Genomic DNA, 10,037 nt, shown 5'->3' on the forward strand with positions numbered 1-10,037 from the left:
AGCAGTATGATATTTGTTTGTTCACTTTTCTTATTTGTAAGCCTTGCAACAATTATTCCAAAGAAGCACAACATTCCCATTGCACTTAGTCAATGCAAGCTGACAGCAGCTACATTTAATTTATTTATTACTACAAATGCACATTATAATAAAAAATATATTTTTTTAAGTTATACATAAATAAATAAGTGATGAAAATTGTCTACAATTTGGTTACTTCAGTAGGTGGAATGTCATTAGTAACACTGCAAGCAATCAAACCTATTTTTTTTTTTTTTTTTAAATCAGGGGAAAGCGCGAACGCAGTCCCCCACTACCACAAATTATGCAGTCGAGTTTCCCGCATTTGGGGAAATCGCAGGGGTCAGCACACCCGGAGTGCAATGGATGAGCCTCGCCCTGGGAGATCCACCTTCGTGATCATGGTATCTCCCCTGCCAGGTAAGTATGCAATCAAACCTATTTTGTGCTGGCCACAAATGCAGTGTAGAATGGTGTTATGTAAAGGCCCATACACACTAAAGAATATGAATGATGATCAATATTGGTGAATGATTTCCCTTGACCTTCCAGGCATACTTGATGAAAGATATTGAGCATACACACTGAAAGTTTTTTCAAACGATATGAATGATGAACGATATTGCTAGCATCATCTGGGACACTAATGGTGGCTAAATTAAATAATGAGCTGACATTACAGAGTGGCTATTATGATAAATATCATTCATATCGTTTGTCATTGTCGTTCACCGTGTACATACTGAACGATATACACTTTTACATGAAAGATATAGGCAAAATTGAGCTGCAAGTTGAGACGACAGAAACCATACCTGACGATGGGTGGGGGCGCACATTATTCATCGTTCATTGCATACACACTGGACTATATTGGGAACTATATCACTCATAAAGCCCAAAATGAGCGAAATAGGGGGCAATTCAGAGTTGAGCCTAAATGTGGTAAATTAAGCACATCTACGATCATTTACTCTGACATGCGGGGGGACGCCCAGAACTGCATGTCAGGCCCTACCCCCTGCACAAGTACAAAAGCATCACACAGCAGCAATGCTTTTGTACTTGACAAGTAGCTCCCTACCTGCGCAGCTCCTGCGCTCTGGCAGGGAGCTGCTTATCGCATCCTGGGCCGCAGCGACTGTGTGTGACGTCACGCAGTCACCGTGGCCCATCCCCTGCGTGGTCCAGGCATGCCTGCATTGCCCGGACCATGCCCTCAAAATGACAGCCGATCACTGCCGGCCAGCCCCCTCCCGCCCAGCGAACGCCACTGCCTGTCAATCAGGCAGAGGCGATCGCTGAGCTGAGATGCAGATCGCATCTCTGGCATGCACAAGCGCACTGCAGCGCATGCACATGCACAGTTCAGACCTGATTGCCCGCTGTGCGAAAACGCACAGCAACGATCAAGTCTGAATTAGCCCGATAGTTCACAATATCATCTAGTGTGTATGGGCCTTAATGCATGCCTCACTTCATCATTCACACATTTAAACTCAGCATACATATATATATATATATATATATATATCTTTTTTCAGCAGTTGTATCAAGCCAAAAATAGTCATATTACTTAAAATATAACTATTTTCTTCATACATACGCCTAAATGAAAGGTATTAAGCTTGTAAAAATTATATTATGCACATAACATTTTTTAACCCTGACAGGGCTTAATAAAATAGTAAAGCAGACTTAAGTATGTAAATAACTAATAAAGAAATATTATTCTAACTTTATCTGTACAAACAGTTAGAAATATATTTGCAGGGCACCTAGATAATCACAAAATGAGCATCAAATCCTCACTCTGACCACATTTACAATTTAATTATACAATATAAAATACCGTGATGAGTTTGGTTTCGCGGTACATTTTCTTACCATATACTTGCAGCTTCTTGGCAAGATCTCCCAAATTTAAGTTCAGCTGTTTTTCTGCATAGTTTCTTATGAAGGAGTTCAACAACACTGTCTAAGACAAAATCAAAACAAAACAAACTTAATATTTATATCTTTGCTATATGCAAAATAATATACACATATTTAAATAAATAGATAATGACTAAATCAGATTTACTTTTTTTAAGTTGTGTGCAAAGGCATAACATATTGCTAGAAAGCATCCCGTGTTCTGCAATAAATCCATTTTATTGATTTGAAAATCTATTGCTATATTTTTCAACCTGTGGGTCATTGCACATCAACTGATCCATTTTTTTAATTACCTTTTAGGTTTCACAGTTTTTATTGTGTACCATGTGGTGTCTCAAAAGTTACGACAAATCTTGAATTAAATATTTTTTATCTCACTTTTTGAGTTACAAGTGCTGTCAAAATGTCTAAAATCCACACATTTTGGCACTTGGGAATATAGAAAATCTTGATTTTTTCAGGCCAGGATAAAGATATTGAAATAAAAAATAACGTTTTGTTCAGAACATAATAGTGTTTAATTTAGTAAACCACATGGCTTGGTTTAAAGAAGTCAATATTTCAATCCTATAGACATGGTTTAACATTTCTAACACTTTTTAAATTATTCCTTGAGATTTTAAGATTGTCCACACAAAATTTTAATTTGGCATCTCAGCGGAAGCCTATATTTTTTTTGTCATTTTTGCTTTTAGTAACAAATTTCTGATATTGCAGTCAGTTATCAGTTTTATTAAAGTTGATTTCTTGGGCTGGTAACTATCTTAAAATTGATAGTGAGTTTTCATAAATTACAAGTTAAGAATACTTAGAATTAAATTGTGCATATCCTGGGCATATCAAAGATAATCAGATGGAGGACACGCTACATCATGAACTAAAGAGATACCATAAAAAAGTAGAGGTAGATATATTCATATAACTTCAGTGCAAACAATAAGATTATGCCATATTTCAGAGCTGGTTTCAGCATTGAGAGAGGAAGTATACTTCCCCCATTTTAGTATAAATTTGTCAAATTGCTTGCCTGGATTAAGCGGAAGGGCTCTCTTGTCAAAATAAATCAACTACAAAAGTCTACATTTTAGTTCTTGAATACTGTGAGCGGATTTCTTAATCCAGTGTATTAAGATTAGCTTCTTTGCCATAGTTAAATGTATTATAAGGAAAAGAGGAAAGGTGAGATACAGCGATCTTCAGTAAAAAGATTCCAATCCTTGAAGTTCAAACATAAGCAGGCTAAAGGGTTTAAGTTCAATTTTAATTGCATGGAGGAGTTAATGAAAGCTATAACTTTACACCAGAATCTCAAAACTTTTGTACGGGACCAGAAACAGTGGAAATATTTGGAGTTTGCCATTGTGCATTTAGAGCAAACCCCAGATTCTGAGGGAACTATATACTTCCTCTGTGCATGTGCTGTATAGATTCTGTGTATACATTCAAAATGAACTTCCTGTAAATAGGCTGAATGGAGAATACTCATAATCATAGGGAACTGTTTAATAAGTAGGTCAGCTCTGAAACTTCAGGTATATCAATACTCCATGAGAAAGTGAGGCAAGAGAAAGTGAGTCCAATTTATTGTCATTTTGAGGATTTATTAGGAGAGTGTATAACAATTTAGTTTTAAATTTATGTGTATAAAGAGATTTCAGTAAACCAGAGGGCGAGCTAAAGTATGTGGTGGATTTAGTGATAGTAGGGACAGAGCAAAGGGTCTCGCTTGAAGACATAAATAGAAATGGGAGTTAGGGAGATCGTAAGTATCTTTGAGAGAAGAGAAATATAAAATATGTCCCCAAGGATCAAAAAATGTTGTGGCTAAATTAAGACTTTTTTTTTTACAACATATGTAAAAAATTGGGTTACAAAGTTATGGAGCAAAATTAGGATTACCCCATAGTAGAATGAAAGAAGAGCTAGTACGTCGGAATTTCAGGATCTTACCAAGATTTATCCAAATGTTGTAAGTATCTCTAAATAAAATGTGATCTAAAATATGTTGAGGTATGAGACTAATCAGTGTGTGAAGCAGAGCCCCAGGTAAGTATGTGTTATAGACTCTTATCTATAAAAACTGATGTTTCCATGAGCCAATCAGCAATATATCGGAAGTGAGAAATATATGAATATAGAGTGAAATTTGGAATACTAAGACCTTTACAGGATTTAGGCCTGTTCAGCTTTTTTAGAGCTAATCTTGATCTCTTACCTTTCCATAAAAAGGCTGATAATGCTCTTTCAAGGTTATATATGTCCTGTTTGGCAATGAGACATGGTAACATTTGTAACAGATAATAGATTTTAGGAAAAAATATGCTCTTTAGGACAGCTGCTCTGCCAAATAAGGATAACGGGAGTTTACACCAGGAATCAAGTTGAGTAAAAATTTTAGTAAAGAGAGAAGCAAAGTAAGTTTTATAAAAAATGTGAGGATTGTTGTTAATTTGTACTCCTAAATATTTAATATGAGAAGTTTGTGGGTGTAATTGAGCTAGAACAGGAAGGGATCGTAAATCAGAAGTTAAATTAGGGATGGGAAGAACTTCCGATTTAGATACATTAATTTTATAACCCAAGATAGGGCTGAAAGAAAAAATTATATCCATAATTACTGGGAGGGATTTGGCTGGGTCAGAGATGAGGAACATATCATCCGCGCAAAGCGTTACTAATGCCTAGAAATTCAGGAGTGGACAGGAAAGCAATTGCAAGGGGTTCAATTGTCAATGCAAACAATAAGGGTGAAAAGGGGCATCCCTGACGTGTTGCTCTCTGGATCGGAAAGGGAGTAGATAACAAGCCATTACATGAGATTTCTGAAGATGGTGATGTGTAAATCGTTTTACTGAAGGAGATAAAGGTAGAGGGAAATCCAAAGTGTTCCATGGTTATAAACAGATGCGTCCAATGTACTACATCAAAAGCTTTTTCAGCGTCAATTAAAAGAACAATTTTTACAATGGACGCCTCTGTTTCCACATGACAAGCCTGAATTGTTGTCAAAACTTTACGGATATTTATAACAGATTGTCTACCTTTGATGAAGCTTGTCTGGAACTGATGGATTACCAAAGGAAGGAAAGGATTTACATGAGTTGCTAACATTTTGGTGAGTAACTTATAATCACAATTCAATAGGGATATACACTAGGTCTATATGAACCAGGAAGGGCAGTATCCCTACCTGATTTTGGTATTAGTTTTATGATTGCTTAGTTGAACTATAAAGCGGGTGAATCACTAAAAAAGATGTAATCATAAAAGTACACTAATATTGGATTGAGTCACTCCTCAAACAATTTATAGAAGTCCCCACAGAATCCATCAGGAGCAGGGGCTTTAGCTGATTTTAATGATTTAATAGCTAGTTTAACTTCATCAATAGTGATCGGTTGGATTAAAGAAGTAGTTAGTTCATTAGGAACTTGAGAGTAAGTAAGCTTAGACCAGAAAGCCTGAGATGAAGCTAAGGGGAGAGAAGAAGAAGTAGATGTACCAGAAGGGCATAGTAAGGGGGGTAAGGAGTATATTTCAGTATAATAGTCCCGCATTATTTGGGAAACCTGTTTGTTAGAGGAGGTATGTGATCCATCAGAAAGAAGTAAAGTGTGAACTATCATTGAAGGTCTAGTGCCATTCAAGATATTAGTTAAGAGCTTACTAGTCTTATTACCGTGTCTATGGAAGTGGTATTTAGAAAATTGGTACTTATCAGTTAGAGACTGGAGAATTACATAAAATTTCACTTTAGCTGTTAAATAAGTGGATTTATTAATAGCAAAGGGGTTTAGAGTATACGCTGAGTAGGCATCAGAGAGTGATTGTTGAAGAGAGATATACTGTACAGTATGACTGACGACATCTTTTCTTTTCATCAGATTCGTATGATAGGATAGAACCTCTCAAAACAGCTGACATCCGGTATAGAGATGGGTCTGAGGCCAGAATATGTTTATTAGCTTTATGGAATTTGGCCCAGGTTTTTCTAAATGTGTTTTAAACTTGGGAGAATTACATAAATGGGCTGGAAATCTCCATGTTCTATGTGTAGATCTTTCATTTTTGGTTTTTAGCGCCAACCATACTAGTACATGATCTGATATTATTATTGGTTCTACACCTGAATCCATGATTTGGGTGAAAAGAGGGTTAGATAAAGTGATCTAGTCTATATGAGACAGAGTGTGATGGTCTGAAGACATATACGTATATTCTCTCTCAGTTGGATTAAAAGTTCTCCACACATCAACTAGTTGAAGCATTGACAAAATAGATGATATACCTTATTTAGGTATAGATGGGGTATTTTTCCTGGGGTGGGATCTATCTAGATGAGGGTGAGAGATCAAGTTGAAGTCACTGCCTCAGATTAAATTGGAAGAGGTGCAGGGAAGTAGTTTTTGCAATATACAGGATGATTAAAAAATAGCAGTACACCATTTTGTTTCAAAAACTGTGCAGGAAATGGGAAAACTAAATACTCCAGTAAGGTATGGGTGAGGTGAGCTATCTTTTAGGATAGTTAATGAACATGAGCGCCATCTTGATATCAGCCATCTTGATATCAGCCATCTTGAATCTAAGTCAGTTTTTTCAAATGGAAGATGGCTTTGACAAAAAAGGAAAGAATTGAGGTCATTTTGATGTCTGGAGAATTAAGTTTCCATGTCATAGCTCTAGATTTTAACAACCAGCATCCAGAAAGACCTCCAATTTCACATAACACTGTCAGGTGCCTAATTTCCAAATTCTGAGAAACTGGGACTGTGGCTGACAAGTCACGGAGTGGTCATCCAAAAAGTGTTACTGACGAGACAACCTCAACAATGGTTTTGGTATCCTTCGTGAAGAGCCCACAACACAGCACACATTCATTCTCCAGACATCAAAATGACCTCAATTCTCTGCTCTTTTGTCAAAGCCATCTTCAGTTGCCTGCAACAAAAGTGTTGCAACTTTTGAACCATAACTGCTATTTCAAATCTGTTTGCAGCAATAAACTTTTCAGCAAATTTGGATGTTGTTTGACATGTTACACAATCCCCTTTCCATTTGAAAAAAACTGACAGATTCAAGCTGGCTGATTTCAAGATGGCGACCATGTTTGGTACATACCGTAAAAGATAGCCCACCTCACCGATACCTTACTGGAGTATTCAGTTTTCTCATTTCCTGCACAGTTTTTGAAACAAAAGGGTGTACTGTGACTTTTGAATCACCCTGTATTTTGAAAGAATTGTTTGGAGTAGGAATTAGGGGCATAAAGATTGCATGGTGTATAAATGGTAGAGTATAATTTGACAGTGGCTAAAATATATCTGCCCTCTGGATCACTTTCCTATAATGGTAAATATTTTGAGACTAGGATGACAACTCCTCTAGATTTTGAGTTAAAGAGTGAGGATGCAAGTACACACCAGTTAAACATCTGTAGTTTGACAGTTTCCAGAGCAGTGAGATGGGATTCCTGGATGAAAACAATGTCTAGTTTTTGTCTATGCAAATATATTAATACCTTGCGTCGCTTGGCTGGAGAGTTGAAACCCCCTACATTAATAGAACCGACCATTACAGTCGTCACATGAGATTGCGGAAAGGCGGCATCATCAGGTACACACACTTCTTTAATTAAGACATAGAGCAGAGGTTCTCAAACTCGGTCCTCGGGAGCCCACACAGTGCATGTTTTGCAGGTAACCCAGCAGGTGCACAGGTGTATTAATTACTCACTGACACATTTTAAAAGGTCCACAGGTGGAGCTAATTATTTCACTTGCGATTCTGTGAGGAGACCTGCAAAACATGCACTGTGTGGGCCCCCGAGGACCGAGTTTGAGAACCTCTGACATAGAGGATCTTGCGGGGAAAGGAACTACACAAAAGGATAAAACAATAGGGAAGGGGAGACAAGACAACAGCATAGAAACAGAAATCAAACATCTCATGGGCATGAACCATATGTCTAACAATAAACCAATATGCAGCAATGCATGTCGCTTCCACATAGAAAAAGATAATAAAAATAAACAAATAAACAATAATTGCAGTGTTTAAAGAAAGGGCATAAAACATTACGGGACATGGAAGTTGCTCTGTCACCCTTATATATTATCCCTTTAACCCATCTTCTAGGTTGTTCAAGTCATAGTAATTGTCTGCAGTAAAGATACGCAAACGTGCCGGGTACATAAGTGCAAATTTTCTTTTTGCAGATACAAGAACTGTGTTTAGCAGATAGAAGTGGAAAGATTCTGTTTGTATATATACTGCTCATCAGAAAGTTATATCAATGATAAGTGGATGCAAGTTAAAGAAGATGGTATTGGATAACAGGTCACATATGAGTGATTATATCACTATGTAACAAATGACATTTTTTGTTTGTCCTTGTATTTGAAGTATTATTTCCAAATTGTTTATGCTCCAAGAGTATGGAAAATGACAAATAATCCCTACAAACTATGCTTTTGTGACCTGGATGGGGAAATTTGAAATGTTCTTATTTTCTAGGACTGTACCTCCAAATGCTGCTTTATATTGCTGGGAGTCTGCAGGAATGGTAAACTCACCAGAAATCAGCCTGGTATATATCACAGCCACCACTGGGACATAGCATACAGCCGCATCCCTGTTGTATCTGCCCGTCCCTCAGAATCATTTGTCACTGTCAGCTAGCCAATGGGAGCAGACAGTAAATTACTGGATGTCACTTTTAAAACTTTCTTGTTCTATAAACTACTTCAGAATACGCATACAGTGGATACATACAGTTACTGCAGAGATGGCATCAAGAGGCTGCAAGCATTCTACAGATGCATTTTACTGTGTGTGGGCCAATTTTTCAAGATAAGAGCAAACAATCCAAGCATCTCTTAAGATGTGTGAGGTGTACAAATCATATTTCGGCATGTCTGTTGGGAATCAAGACAAACTCTGGGCACCTCATTTCACCTGTGAGTACTGCAAAAGAACTATGTAAGGTAAGATGGACAATATTACTATTTTTATTATTCTATTTATGTTTCTAATTTTAAAATATTCTTTTGCAGGATTTACCTCAAAGTCCATATTCTTGATGCTCATCTTGAGAAATTCAAGAACATGGAAGTATACTCGGAGGAGTAAGGCAAGGGCTTCCACCACGATATATTGGAGTTTGAATGTCACTACCAAGGACATTATAACAAGAACATGATGGGAGAATACATTTGGGGACTGATTCAAATTGAAATTCTCAAAGCGCTACTCACTTCAAGTTATTTTGTGGTCATGTTTGAACAACTTTATATGTTACTGTTCATACATTGATTTTTTTCTCACATTGGGGGTAATTCAGACCTGATAACTCGATAGCGTTTTTTGCAGTGCTGCCATCAGGTCAGAACTGCACATGCGCATGCACCACAATGCGCAGGTGCATCGCACGAATACAAAGTGAATTGTTGCTGTGCAATGGGTTTTACGAAGATCCATTTGCGCAGGCGATCGCAAGGAGATTGACAGGAAGAAGGCATTTATGGGTGGCAACTGACCATTTTCAGGGATTGGTTGGAAAAACACAGGCGTATCCAAGCATTTGCAGGGCGGGTGTCTGACGTTAGTACCGGTCCCGGACAGGCTGAAGTGATCACAGTGGCTGAGTAGGTCCTGGGCTACTCAGAACCTGCACATGATCTTTTTGTACTGCTCAGCTGCACATGCGATCGCACACTTGCACAGCTAAAATACACTCCCTGGTGAGCGGTGACTATGTGAACACAGGACTGCAAAAAACAGCTAGCGAGCGATCAGGTCTGAATTACCCCCCCCCCCCCCCCCATTTTATAAAAGAAAATTAAAATTCACCTTTTTCTCATCTGAAATATGTACATTTCAAAGCATAAAATGTCCTGGTTACAAAGGCAAAGTTTGTGGTGAATAAATACCATTTTCTGTACTTTTGAATCATAAGCAATTAAGAAACAGCACTTACTCCCCAAGGACAAACATTTTGTTACATAGGATGGGGTGTAATGGCAGTAGAATTTAGTGTACAGGAAAAAGTCACAAAAACTCAGACATTATAAGGTGAA

At 37.6% G+C, this 10,037-nt stretch overlaps 1 non-coding gene across 1 annotated transcript; it reads right to left on the reverse strand.

Moving 5' to 3' along the window:
• Window positions 1–285: 285 nt before the first annotated feature.
• LOC134930798 (U1 spliceosomal RNA) lies at window positions 286–449 on the reverse strand. The gene has a single exon (XR_010178712.1). It is a non-coding gene; the product is annotated as a U1 spliceosomal RNA (small nuclear RNA).
• Window positions 450–10,037: the final 9,588 nt, after the last annotated feature.

This window comes from Pseudophryne corroboree, chromosome 5 (genome assembly GCF_028390025.1).
Source record: "Pseudophryne corroboree isolate aPseCor3 chromosome 5, aPseCor3.hap2, whole genome shotgun sequence".
Lineage (NCBI taxonomy): Eukaryota > Metazoa > Chordata > Amphibia > Anura > Myobatrachidae > Pseudophryne > Pseudophryne corroboree.